Source organism: Beta vulgaris, chromosome 1 (assembly GCF_026745355.1).
Source record: "Beta vulgaris subsp. vulgaris cultivar EL10 chromosome 1, EL10.2, whole genome shotgun sequence".
NCBI classification, from domain to species: domain Eukaryota; kingdom Viridiplantae; phylum Streptophyta; class Magnoliopsida; order Caryophyllales; family Amaranthaceae; genus Beta; species Beta vulgaris.
Window position 1 is genome coordinate 17261535 of NC_079202.1, and position 20531 is coordinate 17282065.

Below are 20531 nucleotides of genomic sequence, written 5' to 3' on the forward strand. Positions count from 1 at the left end.
TTCCAAATTTTGACAGGCATAAGCCTATAACGTGTGTAATATGAGTCGTGTATGCGGATCAATTTATAGCTTAGCATCTATTAATGGAGAAAAGGGTTCAATTATAATCGTGGTTCAGTTAGGACAAATAATTAGTTATCAGGGTATGTTAATATGAGTCCTCTACTCTAAGTAAAGCGTTCTTTTAAGACCCGTGGAACTTTCTTAAACGTATATTCTATTCTATCTACATAAAAAATAAAATAAGATAAGTACAAGTTTATGAATATACATATATATTACATATCAATACACACATTTAAATTATATGATATGGTGAAGGGGAGGTTCGAGTTTCTAACTCTCGATATGCAACAAAGATTTGCCATTTAGTGGCAAGGTAATGGTCTTGGCTGGTGATGTTAGATATTACCTGTTGTCTAAGGAGGAAGGAGACAAGACATTATCTTCTCTGCAATCAATAGCTCCTACTTGTGGGATTTTTGTCGAGTGCTCATACTAACAAACAATATGCGTCTGAGGCAGGGTCCAAAAATAGAGATGTAGTTGAAATTCGAGATTTCTAAGAGTGGATATTAAATATTGGGGATGGGGAGGTGGGATAGCCTAATGATGGGGAGGACTATGTAGAAATACCTGACGATATGCTGATTGATGGAGGAAATGACCATATCGCAGCCATAGTCGACAACACATATCCTGGCGCAGAAGCTCATTTATGGGAAGCAACTTATTTCCAAGAGAGAGACATACTTGCGCCAACGCATGACATTGTTGAGACAGATGATGATCATGTGCTGTCCCAATTACCCGGTGAAGAAAAAGAACTTACCTTAGTCCTGATGCAATTTCAAAAGAGGAGGAAAATTTTGGAGTACATGAGATGTATTCAACCGAATGTATTAATACAATCAAATGCTCTGGGTTACCAAATCATAATATAAGACTAAAGGTTGGGGCACCGATAATGCTTCTTAGGAATATGGACCAAACTCTTGGGTTATGTAACGGTACGCGTTTGGTTGTCAAACACCTTGGTAATCGCATCGACAATTTTATTTGACAATTTCAAGAGTTACGAGCAAAAAAGGATTGAAGATTCTAATCTGTGATAAAGATCGAGCGAAGTCGAATATTACAACTATTGTGGTGTACGAAGAAGTGTTTCAAAATGTTTAAGTATTACTCATTATAGTTGCCTAATTTGTTAATGTATGTTATTTCCCTAGGAACACTACAAGAGGGGGGGTGAATTGTAGGTGTAGAAATAAACGTAACTTTTTGCGGAAATTAAAACTTAAACGAATAAACAAGCTAAAGGAACACAAGGGATTTTTACGAGGAAAAACTTCTTGGGCCCAACAAGAAGAAACAACCTCGACCACTAGGGATTTTAAACTCAACACTTTCACTAATTAGGCCAAACAACTCTGTTACAACCTAATTCTAACTCGAGCCACACCTTGAGTTCCTAAACTCAAGTTCCTGAACCACTGTTCCCTTAACAGCAGTTCCTCTCAACTTCACTCGAAGTTTTCTCACACATACAAGCTTCACTCAAAGCCTTTCTCTTACAGAACTTCACTCAAAGTTCCCTTACCCCAAAAACCAAAATACAATTGATCGAAATAAGCTTAGTGGAATTAGAGTAAGAAGGCAAAGAACAAATGGCTATTATGAGAGAATGACGGCACTGACACTTAATAAGTTAAACTCACTTAATTACTTAGTCAGACACAATTTGGAACTTATCTAGACTTCTATATTTATAATGTTAATCATGAAGAACGTGGGATTAATGTTAGAGTACACGTTTTAATCCATTTACCCATGATGTTCCTTCCCCTAAGGAACACGTTTTACATCATGTCCCATGATCCCATGAACTATAAATGAACGTGGATAAAATGCAGCCATTACTCCTAAATAATAGGAGTTCCTTGAGCATTATCCGAAAATCAGTGTGTATAAACTCTTTTTATCTTTAAATCTGAATTTCTAATCTTTAAGAAAATAATATCTTTGAAATAAAATCTTTCTAACAACCGGATATTTATTTTCTTATTTTCCGAAAAATAAAATCTTTTCCAAAAAGATTTTCTTTTTAAAACTGATTTTATCATTTGAAATTAGAAATAACTAATTTCCTATAATCTAGGCATGACTTACTCCATTATCTTTTAACGTTATACTAAGTACACGCCTAAGTCTAGTTCCTTATATTAGTTCAGTTCCTTTAACATATTTGCTAAGTGCCACTGAGTTTGTTCCTTACAGAGGAACAAACGCTTCATTCTCAAATATTCTGCCACAGTTCCTTACCATTCTTTCTTTGTTCCTTTACATTGGAACTAGAAAATAAAACGCCTAGCTTCTATTATTCTTGATCCAATGCTTGCTCCAGTATCAACATAGAAACTTCTTTACTTAGCCTTTGAAATCCTCTCTTGACTTCTTCATTGACTTCGTATTCTCCCAGTTCCTTGCATTGATACCTTAGACACCATACACTTAAATAATTCATTAGTTCACTACTTAGTTTGTTCCTTTGTTTCTTTGTCATTATCAAAACTAGGGTTCAACAATTTCCCCCTTTTTGATGATGACAACAAAGGTACAAACTAAGGAAAATAACAAATAATATAAGTGAATGAAAATAAAAACATAAAGAAGAAAATGAAAAATAAAACACAATTATATGAGTAACTGAAGTTTGATTTTTCATTTACCTTAACCTATTTTTGATTTTTCATTTACCTTATCCAATTTTTAATTTTTTAAGTTTATGTACAGTTTGTTCCTTAAATCCTTTTCCCCCTTTGTCATCCTCAAAAAGAATAGACTCTGCATGAATTGATGAATTGATTTAACACCTTAAGACCAATATGCAAGCACCATTAGTGGTTAAGTTAGAAAATCAAAGAGTAAACTTGCTCAAACATCAATCACATAATACTAGCCATTCCAAGGAAGAAATTATGCAAAGCATTTAGAAACATAGACAATATAGCAAAAGTCATTGATTATATAGCACTTGTTCCATAACAAAACAAAGAAAGAAAAGAAAAAGGAAGAAACAAAAGTTGTGTTCCTTAAAGAAAGAAACAGGAACAACAAAACAATTTAAAGAAACTAAGAAAGGGAAGGGGAATGGTGTTCCTCACAACTTCTTCTTCAACCACATCCTCCAATTTTTCATCACCACCCATGATGTAGTTCAACCTGTTCCTTCAGCTCCTCCAAGTACGAGCCATAGTTCCATCTTCTTTTGCTGCGCAACCACGGTATCACTCAATTTCTTCATAAGACTTACATAGTATCAGTTTTGGCATCCAAAGTCCAATGAAGATGATTGTAAAATTTTATCATATGTTGTGCAGGAAGGCAGACTTCATTAACCCAGTTAGTGTCATCCGGATTTTCCTGTTCCTTACCCTTGGAACTAGAGGCAGATGGGGATGTTGTGAAGGAACTGGGGAGGTTTGAGTGGAAGGCTCATCTGTTCCAGGAATGGAAACAGAAGGTGAAGGGTGATAAATGGGAGGAAGAAATGGTGGTGTGGGTGGAAGAGTTGTGGAGGTGGAAGCAAAAGGATTTGGTCCTTTTATTTCATCCTTCAACTGCTCAAAACTGAAGGAACAGAGAAGGACGAAGGTGAAATGGAGGGTATTTTTGTGAAAGGAACAGAGAGTTTGGGAGATGGTGGAGGTATGGTTCCTTGAGAGTAGAGGGTACCTGTTCCTCATTATCCGAAAGGACTAAAGGAGAGTCCTCGTTGGAAGGAACAGGAACAGGAGCAATTTTTCGACGAGTGCTCTTTCTCACTCTCAAAGGAACAGAGGGTTTAGGCTTAGTGGCAATGTGTTTGCGCCTCTTAGGTTTAGGTTCCTCCGGCTTAGGAACAGGTTATCCAAGATTACATCATCATCTTCTTCTAAGTCCAGTTTGGGCATTTTTCTTTTTCCTGAGGAACTGGAAGCCATTCTTCCTTGAATGAGAACACCTTCTTGGACAGACAATCCAAGTCCATTTAGGGTCTTCTCATTCAAATGTTCCCTTGTTTGACCCTATGGTGGTCCAACCAGTAAGTCTTACTTCAAAGATGAAGTAAGAAGTTATCAAGGCACCGTACCAATACACAATGTTTTCAATCAGTGGTTAAATGTTGAATGAAGAGGGAAGGGAAATTATTTGTATGTGTGGTCCAAGCAAAACATGTAACACATATCCAAGAGACCCACTTCATTCCTCTTTTCAGTTCGAGGAATGAGTGCTCTCCAAACCAAGTTAAAAGTACTTTGTGAAGGGGAGAGAGTAGGTTATGGTTAAGTTTGTTTTGGCCAGCTGTTCCTCCAAAATATTCTAAGATTTTGTCTTGAGGAAAATTCGGAAAGGAAACAGTTCCTTTCCTTTTAAAATACAAATCAGTTCCTTTGCAAGGAACTTCCCATACTTTGCTTAAAGTTGCTTGATTAAACCTTATTTTCTTGCCTCTAACTTCAGTTGTGCAAGTTCCATTAGTATTAACAAAATTTGCACAAAACTCATCCATAGCTAGAGGAACAAGAGCATTATTAAAGGCGAATTCAAACAAGAATTCCATGCCTTGTTCCTTTAGAATGGAGGTTAATTCTAGAAATTCAATTTTATTGCCCATTCTAAATCGACGCAAAAGCCCAAGACATACCTAGATTCACTTCGTTCGACCCTTTTCTTGGAAGACGAAGAAACAGTTCCTTTGGAAGGAACAGGTGCAGTTTCTTCTTCTTCCCCCTGAGATTGTTCCGGGGTTTCTTCTTCATCTCTTCCCCAATCAATTTTCTTCTTCTCATGCTCCTTCTAGGAGATTCTAATTGCTGTTCCTCTATGGGGTTTTCTTGAATTATGTCGGTTTCAAGGGTTTTAGTTGGAGATGAAGAAATTTCCATTTTTGAAGTGTCGGTTGTTTTTGGTGTTGGAAAAGGTGAGTTTCTTGAAGTTTTTGCCATGATTTTCGAAGGTTTGGAGGTTTTTATGGAGTATCAAAGGGTGTGATGAGGTTTCGGATTTGGTGAAGATGAAGCGTTTGAGAGGAACACGGTTTCTTTAGATGAATTGAAGAAGGAAGTTTTGCATGTAATAGTAATTATGACACGCGGGAAAGAAATAAAGCAAAAGAAATAAAAATAAAAATAAAAAGGAAGAAAACGAAAAGATAAAAAGAACCAAGATTTAATTAAACTGGTTCCCCTTATTTTTGGGATTTTATCGGATTTTTCGGATTTTTATGAATTTTAATTTTTGAAAGAAAATAAATGCTAAGGAACTTGTGCTATAGGAACAACTAATGCTACATATCAATATCCTTCATCTATGCATGTTTCTTGACCTTAGGAACAGTAAGGGGAGTATTATGTGACATTTGTGAGTTGTTTAGTTTCTTTGACTTCATGGTTATGTTTTCAACATTCCAATTTGCAATGGTCTTAGGCAATTAAACACAATTATTTTTAGCACACAAAGTCACTCAAATTGATTCAAACATGGGGGAATTGACATAGGAACAATCACTTAATTTTTATTAAGCCTAACTCAAGCCTTAATTTTCATATCTATCTCTTTGCAAAGGCTTAGTTAGGATATCAGCAATCTGATAATCAGTTTGACAAAACTCAAGTTTGATCAAACCTTTTTCAACATTTTTCTTAAAAAGTGATGTCTAATATGTATATGCTTTACTCTAGAAGTGCACTGGATCTTTAGATATACTATAGCACTTGTATTGTCACAATAAATAGGAACACATTCAAAGTTTATTCCATAGTCACTAAGTTGTTGTTTTATCCAAAGCATTTGAGAGCAACATGCAGCAGCAGCTACATATTCTGCTTCAGCAGTGGATAAAGCAACTGTGTTTTGTTTCTTGGTACTCCAAGAAACTAAACTATGACCAAGGAATTGTGCCATACCTGAGGTGCTTTTCCTATTAACAAGATCTCCAGCATAATCTGCATCTGCATATCCTTTTAGTTCGAATGTATCACTTCTTGGATAGTAGAGTCCAAGATCATCTGTTCCTTTAAGGTATCTAAGAATTCTCTTCACAGCAGTGAGGTGAGACTCCTTTGGATTTGCTTGAAATCTAGCACACAAACCAACACTGAAAGCTATGTCTGGACGACTAGCAGTTAGATACAAAAGTGAACCAATCATTCCTCTATATTTTGTTTGATCAACACTTGTTCCTATGGAGTCTTCATCTAATCTAGTTGAAGTTCCCATAGGAGTGTGATTTATCTTTGAATTTTCGAGGCCATATTTCTTTAATAGTTCCTTTATGTATTTTTGTTGGTGAACAATTATACCTTTTTCAGTTTGTTTGATTTGTAGTCCAAGAAAGAAATTTAACTCACCCATCATACTCATTTCAAATTCATTGCTCATGAGACTTGAGAATTCTTTGCACAATGTTTCATTAGTAGCTCCGAATATGATGTCATCAACATATATTTGAACAAGCAAAATATCAGTTCCTTTAGATTTTAGGAACAAGGTTTTATCAACCTTTCCTCTTTTAAAGTTGTTTTCTAAAAGGAACTTAGATAATCTCTCATACCATGATCTAGGTGCTTGTTTTAACCCATAAAGAGCTTTATCAAGCTTGTAGACATGATTTGGGAGATTGTTATTTTCGAAACCAGGGGGTTGTTCAACATATACATCTTCGTTTAGATAGCCATTTAAAAATGCACACTTAACATCCATTTGATATAATTTGAATCCCATGTAAGCAGCAAATGCAATTAAGATTCTAATGGCTTCTAATCTAGCTACAGGAGCAAAGGTTTCTTCATAATCAATTCCTTCTTGTTGGTTATAACCTTTTACTACAAGTCTAGCTTTGTTTCTTACAATGGTTCCATATTCATCTAGTTTGTTTCTAAACACCCATTTTAAGCCAATTACTTTTTGTTGTTTAGATGAAGGAACTAGATGCCATACCTTGTTTCTTTCAAACTCATTTAATTCAGCTTGCATTGCAATAATCCAATCAGAGTCAGTTAAGGCTTCTTCATGATTTCTTGGTTCCATCATTGATAGGAACGCATGAAATGCACAAAAGTTCCTTAACTGAGATCTAGTTTGCGTACCTTTGGATATGTCGCTGATTATGAGTTCCAAGGATGTGATTTTTGTAATCTCCAAGGTTTTGGTTGAAACTCTAGAGTTCCTTGAGTGGATGAGGAACTCTGCTCAGTTGTTCCTCTGTTAGCCTCGGTGGACTCAGTTCCTTCATTTAGAGGAACAGGAGCATCTTCTCCTCCTTGAGGAACAGGAAATCATTGATTCATTATTTTCGAATTCCTCGTTCCTTTCCTCTTTCACTTCTTCTTCTTCTTGTGAATCTGTGTTCCTTGACTAGGTTGTGCTAACCCTATCTCATAGTCATCAACCTGTATGCTTGGATTATGTTTGTCAGATTCATCAAAGATTACATGAATGCTTTCTTCAACACACATAGTTCTCTTGTTATATACTCTATAAGCTTTACTATGTGAGGAGTATCCTAAAAATGTTGCTTCATCACTCCTTGCATCAAATTTTCCAAGATTATCTTTTCCATTATTATGCACATAACATTTGCATCCAAATGTTCTAAAATAGGTGATGTTTGGTTTCTTTCCAAAGTAAAGTTCATAAGGAGTTTTATTAATGATAGGTCTCATCATGGCACGATTAATTATGTGACAAGCAGTATTAACAGCTTCAGCCCAAAAGTTCCTTGGAAGTTCACTAGCAATTAACATGGTTCTAGACATTTCCTCCAAAGTTCTATTTTTCCTTTCTACAACACCATTTTGTTGTGGTGTTCTAGGGGCAGAAAAATTATGATCTAGGCCATTATCTCTGCTTAGGTCATCAAATTTATAATTTTCGAATTCCTTGCCATGATCTGATCTAATGTGCATTATTTTATGTCCACTTAGGTTTTGAACTCTTTTAGCAAAGACAAGGAACTCATCATAAGTTTCATCTTTACTAGAGAGAAAAATAACCCAAGTGTACCTAGAGTAGTCATCTACAATCACAAGTACATACCTCTTTCCACTTCTGCTTTGAATTCTCATGGGTCCACATAAGTCCATATGAATTAACTCTAATGGTTTAGTGGTACTTACAATCGTTTTAGATTTGAAAGAGGATCTTACTTGTTTACCTCGTGCACATGCATCACAAACTTGATCAATATGAAATTTTATAGATGGTAATCCTAAAACAAGGTCTTTTGATCTAAGTTTCTCAAGTAATGAAAAGCTAGCATGTCCTAGACGCTTGTGCCATAGAAGTGAATCATCTTCAATAACACTAAGACAAGTTAAATTGATTTGAGGAACAAGGTCTAGATCCACAATGTATGTGTTCCCTTTCCTTGTTCCTTCCAAATAACCTTCTTAGTTTTAATGTTGATGATTAAGCATTTTTCTTTATCAAATTTTACAGTATTTCCTTTGTCACAGAATTGAGAAATGCTTAATAGATTATGTTTTAGACCTTCAACTAAAAATACATTTTCAATGGAGTGTAATGGTGACTTACCGACCTTACCCATAGCAACAATGTTACCTTTCTTATTATCACCAAATGTTACACTGCCACCTTCATAGGTTGTGAGTGAGAGAAACTTCGTTTTGTCTCCTGTCATGTGCTTGGAACAACCACTATCGAGATACCAAGTGTTGTTCCCCCTCACTCCAACCTGCAAAAATCAACTAGTTGTTAGTTGAAGGAACCCCATCTTTCGTGGGTTCCTGTTCTTGACTAGGATTTGTTTTGACAACCCATTTTTTCTTACTTATTGTCACATTTTTCCCAATCATCTCAGATTTTAGTTGACATTGATTTATGTAATGACCTACCTTGCCACAATACATACAGAACTTATCACTAGGTAGATCAACATATTTCTTTGTCTTGTTCCTTTTCTTGTAGTTTTCAAAACCAAGACCTTCCTTCCTTTTGGTCTGTGGTTTCTCAATCCACTTAGGAACTTTCATGATTTTGCCTCTGTTCCTTGCGACAACCAGTTCCTTTTTAAGATTACAGATCTGTTCCTTTAAAATATTTTTCTCTTTATTTATTTTTTCAATCTCAGATCTGTATCCTTTCAAAGGGGTTGATCTTATATCAAAGGAACTCAGAACAGGGACAAATTCCTTCAAGTGTGAAATCTCTAAATTAATTAGATAATTTTCATTTTTCAAACTCTCATAACATTCTTTGATTTTTAAGTTTTTATCAAACAAATCAAAAAATCTAGTTTCGACATCAGTTCTCATTTTCTTAAGCCATTCTATGTGTTCCTTGCAAACCTTTAAGGCTTGTTCCGTTTGTTCACGTTTTTCACGTTCATCTCTACATTCAAGAATTGCATCATAAAGAAGATCATATATTTCAGTCCTAGTTTTACCATCTAGTTCTGACTCAAGTCCATGTTGACTTACCTCAATTTTTTCTTCATCTTCTTTTTCGTCAGTGTTTGCCATGAGGCAAAGGTTTGCTGTTTCTTCAGTTGGTTGTTCCTCTTCTTCTTCCGTCTCTGAATCTCCCCAAGCAGCTATCATAGCTTTGCGCACATTTGCCTTAGAGAAAGGTGCTTTTGATTCTTTGTTCCTTTCAGCAAAGCGTTCCTTGTTCCTTTCTTTGGTTTTGTCGTTTTCCCAAAGAGGACATTCTTTGATGAAGTGATCTGTACTTCCACATTTATGACAAGCAGCTTTGTTAGAAAATTTCTTAGTTTTACCTTTGAAGTTTCCATTCTTCATGTTCCTGTACATCTTTCGAAATTTTCGAACCATGAGGGCTGCTTCTTCTTCTTCAGAGTCCGAATCATCTTCATCATCTGCTTTGAGAGCAATTGATTTTGATTTGGAGCTTTCACCATATTCAGTATCAAGGTGAAGCTCATGAGTCATAAGTGACCCTGCCAGCTGTTCTAAGTTGAACTTAGTGAAGTCTTTTGTTTCTTGAAGAGCGTGACTTTAGCCATCCATCTGTCCTTAGGAAGACTCCTAAGAACCTTTCGAACCTGTTCCTCAGATGAAATAAACTTTCCAAGAGAAGCCAACTCATTTATAATGTTAGTAAAACGAGTAAACATGTCTCGGATGCTTTCTTTGGATTTCATGCAGAACAGTTCATATTGATTCATAAGTAAATCAATTTTCGATCTTTTAACTTCATTAGTTCCTTCGTGGGTTACTTCTAGTAAATCCCATATTTGCTTTGCGGATTTGCATCCCATGATCCTATTATGTTCATGGGGTCCAAGTCCACAATGCAATAGTTTAATAGCCATGGCATTTACTTCCATTTTTTCAAAATCAGATTTGTCATAATCAGAGAGGGGTTTAAGAGTTACCTCATTTTTGTCATTTGTAGTTGTGACTTCGAAATCACCAACTTCAATGACTCTCCATACCTGATAGTTTTCAGCCTTGATGAATATCTCCATGCGGTTCTTCCAATAGTTGTAGTACTTCCCATTGAACATAGGAGGCCTTTGAGTGGAATAACCTTCTTCAAGTTTCTCGGTGGTATTCATTGTTCCTTGGATCTTTTTCCTCAATAGGGTTTCCTATCTTACGTGAGTTCTAGCTCTGATACCAATTGTTATTTCCCTAGGAACACTACAAGAGGGGGGGTGAATTGTAGGTGTAGAAATAAACGTAACTTTTTGCGGAAATTAAAACTTAAACGAATAAACAAGCTAAAGGAACACAAGGGATTTTTACGAGGAAAAACTTCTTGGGCCCAACAAGAAGAAACAACCTCGACCACTAGGGATTTTAAACTCAACACTTTCACTAATTAGGCCAAACAACTCTGTTACAACCTAATTCTAACTCGAGCCACACCTTGAGTTCCTAAACTCAAGTTCCTGAACCACTGTTCCCTTAACAGCAGTTCCTCTCAACTTCACTCGAAGTTTTCTCACACATACAAGCTTCACTCAAAGCCTTTCTCTTACAGAACTTCACTCAAAGTTCCCTTACCCCAAAAACCAAAATACAATTGATCGAAATAAGCTTAGTGGAATTAGAGTAAGAAGGCAAAGAACAAATGGCTATTATGAGAGAATGAAGGCACTGACACTTAATAAGTTAAACTCACTTAATTACTTAGTCAGACACAATTTGGAACTTATCTAGACTTCTATATTTATAGTGTTAATCATGAAGAACGTGGGATTAATGTTAGAGTACACGTTTTAATCCATTTACCCATGATGTTCCTTCCCCTAAGGAACACGTTTTACATCATGTCCCATGATCCCATGAACTATAAATGAACGTGGATAAAATGCAGCCATTACTCCTAAATAATAGGAGTTCCTTGAGCATTATCCGAAAATCAGTTTTTATAAACTCTTTTTATCTTTAAATCTGAATTTCTAATCTTTAAGAAAATAATATCTTTGAAATAAAATCTTTCTAACAACCGGATATTTATTTTCTTATTTTCCGAAAAATAAAATCTTTTCCAAAACAGATTTTCTTTTTAAAACTGATTTTATCATTTGAAATTAGAAATAACTAATTTCCTATAATCTAGGCATGACTTACTCCATTATCTTTTAACCGTTATACTAGTACACGCCTAAGTCTAGTTCCTTATATTAGTTCAGTTCCTTTAACATATTTGCTAAGTGCCACTGAGTTTGTTCCTTACAGAGGAACAAACGCTTCATTCTCAAATATTCTGCCACAGTTCCTTACCATTCTTTCTTTGTTCCTTTACATTGGAACTAGAAAATAAAACGCCTAGCTTCTATTATTCTTGATCCAATGCTTGCTCCAGTATCAACATAGAAACTTCTTTACTTAGCCTTTGAAATCCTCTCTTGACTTCTTCATTGACTTCGTATTCTCCCAGTTCCTTGCATTGATACCTTAGACACCATACACTTAAATAATTCATTAGTTCACTACTTAGTTTGTTCCTTTGTTTCTTTGTCATTATCAAAACTAGGGTTCAACAATGTAAATTATTTTAATGATATTTGAGGAAATTGTTATTTATCAATTTTAAATTCATCACTTAAGTATACAAGGTTCACCTTATTAACTTTCTTTCGAATAAAATAGCTATTAAATCTGTTACTAAATTGATAATACCTTTTTATGTATCCTAATAGTATCACGTCTATGTTGTATATTAATTTGTTCAATGATTTTAGCCAAAAAAAAATTACTGAAAAGTTCTCGTGCAGTTTGCATAGGTCTATGAACTAATAGACGACATCAGCTATTGAACGACTTTATTTGAAAATAGAAAAGAAAATTCTATTTCTATCAACTTTTAAAAAAAATATAGGTGGTCATGTGATTCACCATGACATTAACTAAATCAGCTACTGAACACACGAGTTATAAGGCAGGTTCTAAAATAATCTCAATACATATGATTATGAAATCTTAAATCACAAGTTAATATTCACCACCATGATTTTAGGACAAACTTCTTAAATTCTTCAATTTATAAGACAAAACATTTCCTGTGCAGTATGCACAATGCATGGGAAGTTATTATTCTTTCGGGAAGCAATGTCGAAGATAAAATATTTATCTCAAGAATGACACTAATCCCGTCTTATTCGCTAAATTTCCTATCAGATTTCAGAGACATCAATTTTCTTTAATTAATGATTTGTTTTGCTATTATTATAAATAAAAGTCAAGGACAAACTTTGCCTCATGTAAGCATGTATCTTCCGAATCCTGTTTTTAACCATAGACAATTTTATTTGTCGTTTCCAGAACTACGAGCAAAAAAGGTCTCAATATCCTTCTGTTTGATAAAGAACAGTGTTTGCGACAAATAAACCAAATGTAGTTTTACAAGGAATTGTTCGCAAATATATAAATTGATTTGAAATTTTTATTTGTAATATTTGGTCATCACCACTCATACTTTATGTTTTGTAATTTTGTGTAATATGGGAAATTAAGTCAATGCTATCATGTGACTTCCTTTAACTATGTAATAAAGCAATAAATACTCCCATGCATTATGCACGGGTCTTAATACTAGTTTATCATTAAACCTAACGAAATAACTACCTGCATTAACATGGTTTTATAACAAAAATAATTAAGGCCTTTTTTAAATAAATATAACCCAAATGTTCCTCTCTCCTCTTTCTCTCTCTTGTTCCTCTTTCATTGTATTGGAATTTTGTGGCATCAACCACGATTAACAACAACAGCAACACCAACTGCATCATCTTAGACCTCAATATATTGGGATGTGTTTATTCAATTTGTTTGGGCCCATTTCCTAGAATAGCCCATCTATGACAAAGTTACTTAAATACCCCTACCTCTACGGAACATAATCCTCCACCAGCTGGAGCTAACTAAAATCCCCTCATTTATTAAATGTCTCATGCTTTATAAATAGGGGTTGTCTCATCACACAAAGGGATGAAATTCTCACCTACAAAAACCAAAGCATCTCTCTTTACATTTACTCACTTTCTCTCTCTACCTCAATCTCAACTAACTTGAGCGTAGGAGGGGCTTTCCTAGGAACACCCGCGGGCCGCGGGCTAGTTTTTTATTGTATTTTGCAGGATTGTCGGAGACCTCTTCCTCAGCTCTCCAAACCTTCTTGGAATTCAAGACTCTCAGTACTACATTAACTTTTGACGGTTTCAAGGTAGAAAAATTTTTGCACCTTCTGTGGGGATGCTACATCTCAAAGTCACATACCGAGAGCAACATGGCACCCGACTGAAGGAAGATAAAAGCTTTTCACCTGGACCGAAGAACTCTTATCCTGTCGTCATAACAGACCGAGTAACGACATTCCGGCGAACGAGACCTCTTCGGGATGCAGAGGCGCATTAGTATTCTACTCCTATTCGACATGTTTTCTTCTTTTGGATGAATTTCACGTAATGAGAACGTGTTTGGAGTATGATTAGCTATGAATTACGAATTAGGAGCACTTGGAAGGAAGCTACAATGCGTAAAGGATCATCATGGATATTTTATAGCACGACTTTCAGCAAAAACGAAGCGGAAAATCATTAGAAGAATTGTGGAAAAGAGTTATGTCTACTCTCTTGATGATAACTTTTGATGTGATTCTAAGAATCGAGTAATTCCAGCAAATTTGGAAACTAGACTAGAAGCGCTTTCCAACAATAGGTGACATGCCCCAAGAGACTTCTAGTCAAGGAGTTATGCCTTCAAAGTTGGGACTATTTGTGCTGGAATTTATTTTTGTACGCGCGGATCACTAGTTTCTCCCATTTAATGATATTTCAAATGTCCTTATCTTGTAAATTACTTTCCTAGTCATATTAGGTTACCTAGTATTTCTTTCATTGATTTCTTTAATTATTTTTTCCTTGGTAGATTTAGTTTTTATTCTTTGTTTCATGATGGAGTAGTCTTATTTTCTAGGGTTTGGGAATCCATGTTTATATGATATGATTATTGATTGATATTTATTGATGGTCTGATTAGTTACTTATATCTCTAATTGATAATGTTTTTATTGTTAATCATGCAATCTGATCAATTGTCTGATTAAATATTGCTAATATCGAGCCATAGATCGAGAGATAGTATTCTTTAGAGGCTTACCAACAATTAGCCAATCTAATCATGTTGAACGACCGTACTAGCATATGTTGATTTAAGAGCGTCAAGACCCGACAGTAGGATTAACATGTGCTCTAGATATCTTATTAATTGAACTATTGGTGATATTTTGATAGATTATAGTTATAAACATGGTAACCATTGCCCTTGATCCTTTTTAGTTTGATTTTCGTAGTTTGATTATTTATTACTTTAATATTCATAATCCTGATCTTGTTTAGTTTATTTATACCTTAGAAACAAGATCAAAACGACCATCTCTCTGTGGATTCGACTTAATTATTACCCTACTACATTGTTCGAAGGTTTTGCATGAATTATTTTTGACAGGTGTACCACAACCTATCAGGTTCCGCTGCACGACCGCTTCGGGATGGAACGAGGCTGCCCTATCCCTTCATCCAACGTGGGGATAATTGCTAGAACCCACCCGCTGGTCCAATAAATACACTCGATGGAGGCCTAGCATGGGGCCATTAGCCCCACGAGTCAAGCACCTCTCGCGGTACTTTCTCGGCCATGCAAAGAGTACCGTATCACTTAGAGAAAATAGCTAAGTGCAAACAAATCAACCTCCTCACCTTATCATGGGCTCATTATCCACCGACTCGAGAACATCTCCCGTAGTCGCTTCTCGGTCTTGCCAGGAGTACCGTATCACTTAGCAAAAATAGCCAAGTGCAAAAAAAAAAATGGACCTTCTCTAGAAACATGGGGTTCACTACCCCCCCCCCCCGAAACCCCTTTATTGGCACCTCCTTGGTCATAAGAGGAGGGTCCCAGTAACGTAGCCGAGAAACGGCTAAATATCGTCAATGGGACTTATTCACCTCCTCGGGAAACATGGGGCTCACTAGCGTCTTCACGAGTCAAGACACTAGTAGAATAAATGTTATTTGCTGCGGTGATATTGCTGCGGTTTTACCCATACGCAGCAATAAACTACGCGAAAAGAAAAGGAAAAATAAAAATTAAAATATTGCTGCGGTTTTGGGTGGAAACCGCAGCAATATATGTCAACAAGAATTTTTCAAAAATATTTGATTTGTTTGGCCAGAAATATTGCTGCGGTTTCTACCCAAAACCGCAGCAATATTTTAAAATGTTAATTTTTTAAATAAATTTTAAATATTGCTGCGGTTTTGTTTAAAACCGCAGCAATATATCAAAGATTTTTCTTAAAAAAAAAAAAAAAAACACGCTAGGTCGTGATATTAGAGAGCATAGGCAACATCATTAGGGTTCACAACACACGCTACGTTTTACTCTCTACTCTCTCATCTCACTCATCTGCATTATTACACAGCCGTTCACATCCATTTTCATTCTTCTCTCTCTTCCATCTTCTCAACCTTTCTTTTTCTTCTCTCTTCCATCACTAGCGGTTTTGGTCTCTCTCACCATTTTCTTCCATCACCATTTTCGCCTCTCATCTTCGACTTCACCATTTTCGCCTCTCTCATTTTTGACTTCACCATACCATTTTCGCTTTTCTCATCTTCGACTCCAACCACAACTTCTTGATTTTGGCAAGGCCATGGCGAACTCTTCACTGAAATTCAGATCCATGGTGAACTCTTCACTATAACTCGATCCATGGCGATAATAGTTGATGACACGAGAAGGTTCTGATAAGGTAATGTTTAGGTTTTTCTGATTTCTAGGGTTTTATTTTGTTTTTGTTATTAAAAAACAACAAGGTTTGATTTCGATGATTCTCTCTCCTTTATTATTGGTTTTTTGGTGATTTGTTGAGTTCGACACGGTGCTGCAGATCCTTCGAAGATCGCCCGCGAGCTGCTGTGGATCCGGCGAAGATCGTCCGCGCGCTGCTGCAGCGTCCTCCCTCTCTTGTTGCTGCCAAGATCGAACGAAGATCTTCTTGTCTTTCGTTTTTTATCGTCAACAAATTTGCGGTGATGTGCGCGGTCGATCGGTGGTGACAGTGATAGTTTGGTTATTTTGATAATTTACTTTGATTTATTTTATTTTTTTGACATTTTTTTGTAATTGGTGGTTTGTTAAGTATATACTGATTTTTATTTTGCATATATGAGTTGTTATTTTTTATATTTTTCTTTGTAATTGTTTTGTAATATCGATTTTTATTTTGTATATACTAAATTTTATTTCAGATTGTTTATATATATTTATATTAGTAGTAGCGTTGTTGATGACATTTTTCCTTTTTAGCTAGCCAAAAAAAAACTTTATTGACACCAATATCTATTTTTATTTTGTATATACTAAGTTTTATTTTTTTATTAAAAAAAATATCTATTGCTGCTGTTTCTATTAAAAACAGCAGCAATAGATTATATTTTTTTATTAAAAAAATACCTATTGTTGCTGTTCATACCAAAAACAGCAGCAATAGGTTGTATTTTTTTATTAAAAAAAATACCTATTGCTGCGGTTTTTGATGAAAACCGCAGCAATAGGTTGTTATATTGCTGCGGTTAAGAACCGCAACAATAATTACCTATTGCTGCCCCCTTAATTGATGCGCGGTCAAAACCGCAACAATAGGCCACTTATTGACCGCAGCAACAAGCATTTATTCTACTAGTGAGAAACTCCTTCGTTGGTACCTCCTCGGTCATAAGAGGAGCGTCCTAAATACTTAGTCCAAAAACAACTAAGTATCGTAAATTGGACCTACCCAACATCCGAGTAGCGTCATGAGACCTCCTCGGGAAACATGGGGCTCATCACCCCCCCCCCCCCGAGTCGAGAAACTTCGTCATCGGCCCCTCTTCAGTCATAAGAGGAGCTCCCCAGTAACTTAGCCGAAATACGGCTAAGTGTCGACAATTGGACCAACTCAGCATTCGAGAAGCGTCGTGAGACCTCCTTGGAAAACATGGGGCATACTAGCCCCTCCTGAGTCGAGAAACCCCTTTATTGACACCTCCTCAGTCATAAGAGGAGCATCCTAGTAACTTAGGTGAAAACGACTCAGTATGGGACCTACCCAACATGCCACTAGCACTATGATACCTAATCGGGAAACATGAGGCACATTAAACACCCCCCCCCCCGAATCGACAAACTTCTTCATTGGCACCCGCTTGGTCATAAGACGAGCGTTAGTAACTTAGCCGAAAAGCGCTGAGTATCATCGATTGGACCTACTTGGCATCCGAGTAGCGTCGTGAGACTTCCTCGGGAAACAGGGCGCTCACTAGCCCCCTTACAAGTCGAGAAACCCCTTTATTAGCACCCACTCAGTCATAAGAGCAACGTCCTAGTAACATAGTCGAAAAACAGCTAAGTATCGTCAATTGGGCCTACTCAACATCCGACGATACCTTTTTGGGAAACATGGGGCTCATTACCCCCCCCCCCCCCCCAGTCGAGAAACCCCGTCATTAGCCCCTCCTCGGTCATTAATTTAGCCGAAATACCGCTAAGTATCGTCAATTGGACCTAATCGGCATCTGAGTAGTGTCGTGAGACCTCCTCGTAAAACATAAGGCAAACTAGCCACCTCCCGAGTCGAGAAACCCCTTTAATTGCACCTACTCGATCATAAGAGCAGTGTCATAGTAACATAGTCCAAAAACGGCTAAGTATCGTCATTTGAACTTACTGAACATCCGAGGAGCGTCGTGAGACCTCCTTGGGAAACATGGGGCTCATTACCCCCCCTCCCTAGTCGAGAAACTCCATCACTGGCCCCTCCGCGGTCATAACAGGAGCGTCCTATTAACTTAGCCAAAATATGGCTAAGTGTCGTTAATTGGACCTACTCGGCATCCTAGTAGAATCGTGAGACCTCCTCGGAAAACATGGGGCTCACTAGCCCCCTCCCGAGTCGAGAAACCCCTTCATTGGCACCTCCCTTATCATAAGAGGAGCATCCTAGTAACTTAGTTGAAAAACGGGTAAGTATGATCAACTGGACCTACTCAACATGCGAGTAGCATCATGAGACCTCCTCGGGAAACATAAGGGCTCATTACCCCCCCCCCCCCCCCGAATCGAGAAACTCCTTCATTAACACCTGCTTGGTCATAAGACGAACGCCCCAGTAACTTAAAACGGCTAAGTATCGTCAATTGATTCTACTCGTCATCGGAGTAGCGTCGTGCGATCTCCTCGGGAAACATTGGGCTCACTAACCCCCTCTCGAGTCGAGAAACCCCTTCATTGGCACCTCCCCGGTCATAAGAGGAGCATCTTAGTAACTTAGTTGAAAAAAGGCTAAGTATCGTCAATTGGACCTACTCAATATGCGATTAGCATCGTGAGACCTCCTCCAGAAACATAGGGGCTCATTACCCCCCCCCCCCCCCGCGAATCGAGAAACTACTTTATTGGCTCCTACTTGATCAGAAGACGAACGTCCCAGTATCTTAGCTGGAAAAACGACTAAGTATCATGAATTGGACCTACTTGCTATCCGAGTAGCTTCGTAAGACGTTCTTTACATCCGAGTAGCGTTGTAAGACCTACTCGGGAAATATGGGGTTCACTAGCCCCATCCCGAGTCGAGAAACCCCTTTGTTGGCACCCACTCGGTCATAAGAGCAGGGTCCTTGTAACGTAGTCGAAAAACGGCCAAGTATCGTCAATTGGACCTACTCAACATCCGAGTAACGTCGTGAGACCTCCTCGGGAAGCATGAGCCTCATTACCCTCCCCCCCCCCCCCCGAGTCAACAAACTCCTTCATCAACACCTACTCGATCATAAGAGGATCGTTCGAGTAACTTAGCCGAAAAACGATTATGTATTGTCAATTGGACCTACTCGCATCCGAGTAGCGTCGATAAACTTCCTCGAGAAACATCGGGCTCATTACCTCCCCCCCCCCCCCCCCCCCGAGTCAAAAAACTCTTTCATTAGCACCTTCTTGCTCGTGAAAGGAGTGCTCCGCTCACGTTGCCAAAAAATGGCTAAGTATCGCTAATTGGCACCTACTCGGCTCGGGGATGACCCCCCTAGGTCTAAAGAACCAACTCAGGAACAGAGAAAGAACCCTTTCAAGTGGTGCATAATACATAGAAGGCGTCAGGTTGATGATCCCCTCACTTAGCCAAACAACATCAACCGACTAGGGAGTAAGAGCTACTCGAGTCGGGAGTGACTTCCTCAATTAGTAGGAGAGCTTGCCATATCGTCTGTCTAACGCACAAGCGTGCGTCCATCGCATGGGCTTACGACCGATGTTATGCTAAGAGCGCGCCGAGCACAACGTCTGGGAGCTGGGATTCAACACCCCGAGTGGTGAGAATTTTCGTTGACCATTGTGTCACAGACTCGGGATTAATCACTCATGGGTCGGGAGAGTTTCCAAGGACCCCTCGCAAAATCATAAACTCGGGATTCAACATCTTTAGGTCGGTAGAGCTTCCACGAACCCCAAATCATAGATTCCGAATTCAACATTCCCAGGTCGGGAGAGTTTCCATGAACCTCTTGTGACATCATCGACTCGAGAATTGACCCTTGGTTAAGCATCAGTTGTGCCTAGTAGATTGTAGTGCGTCGGTCTCGAAGCGCCACATCCCGCGCAGTACCCCGACCCTCGCACACTGTCTGTCTGGAAAATTACCTTCCTAGCTCCGGAGTTAAGTGGTGAAGCGTCAGCTGTGTCGAGCACATTGTAGTGCGTCGGCCATGAAGCACGGCGTCCCACGCAATAGCCAAGCCTCGCGCACTGTGTGTCAGGAAAATCACCTCCCCAGTTTGGGAGTTAAGTAGCTAAGCATCAAATGTCGTGCGCACTTCGTGCGTTAGGCGCAAGTTCCTACTTGTCGCGCGATGCATTTACGCCTAACGTACAACGGAGTCACCCTCTATGCTCGGGATCTACCCGCGATCTAGCGCTCAGTGATGTGCGCACAAAGGACTTGGGATTTCAGACGCCGGGCTC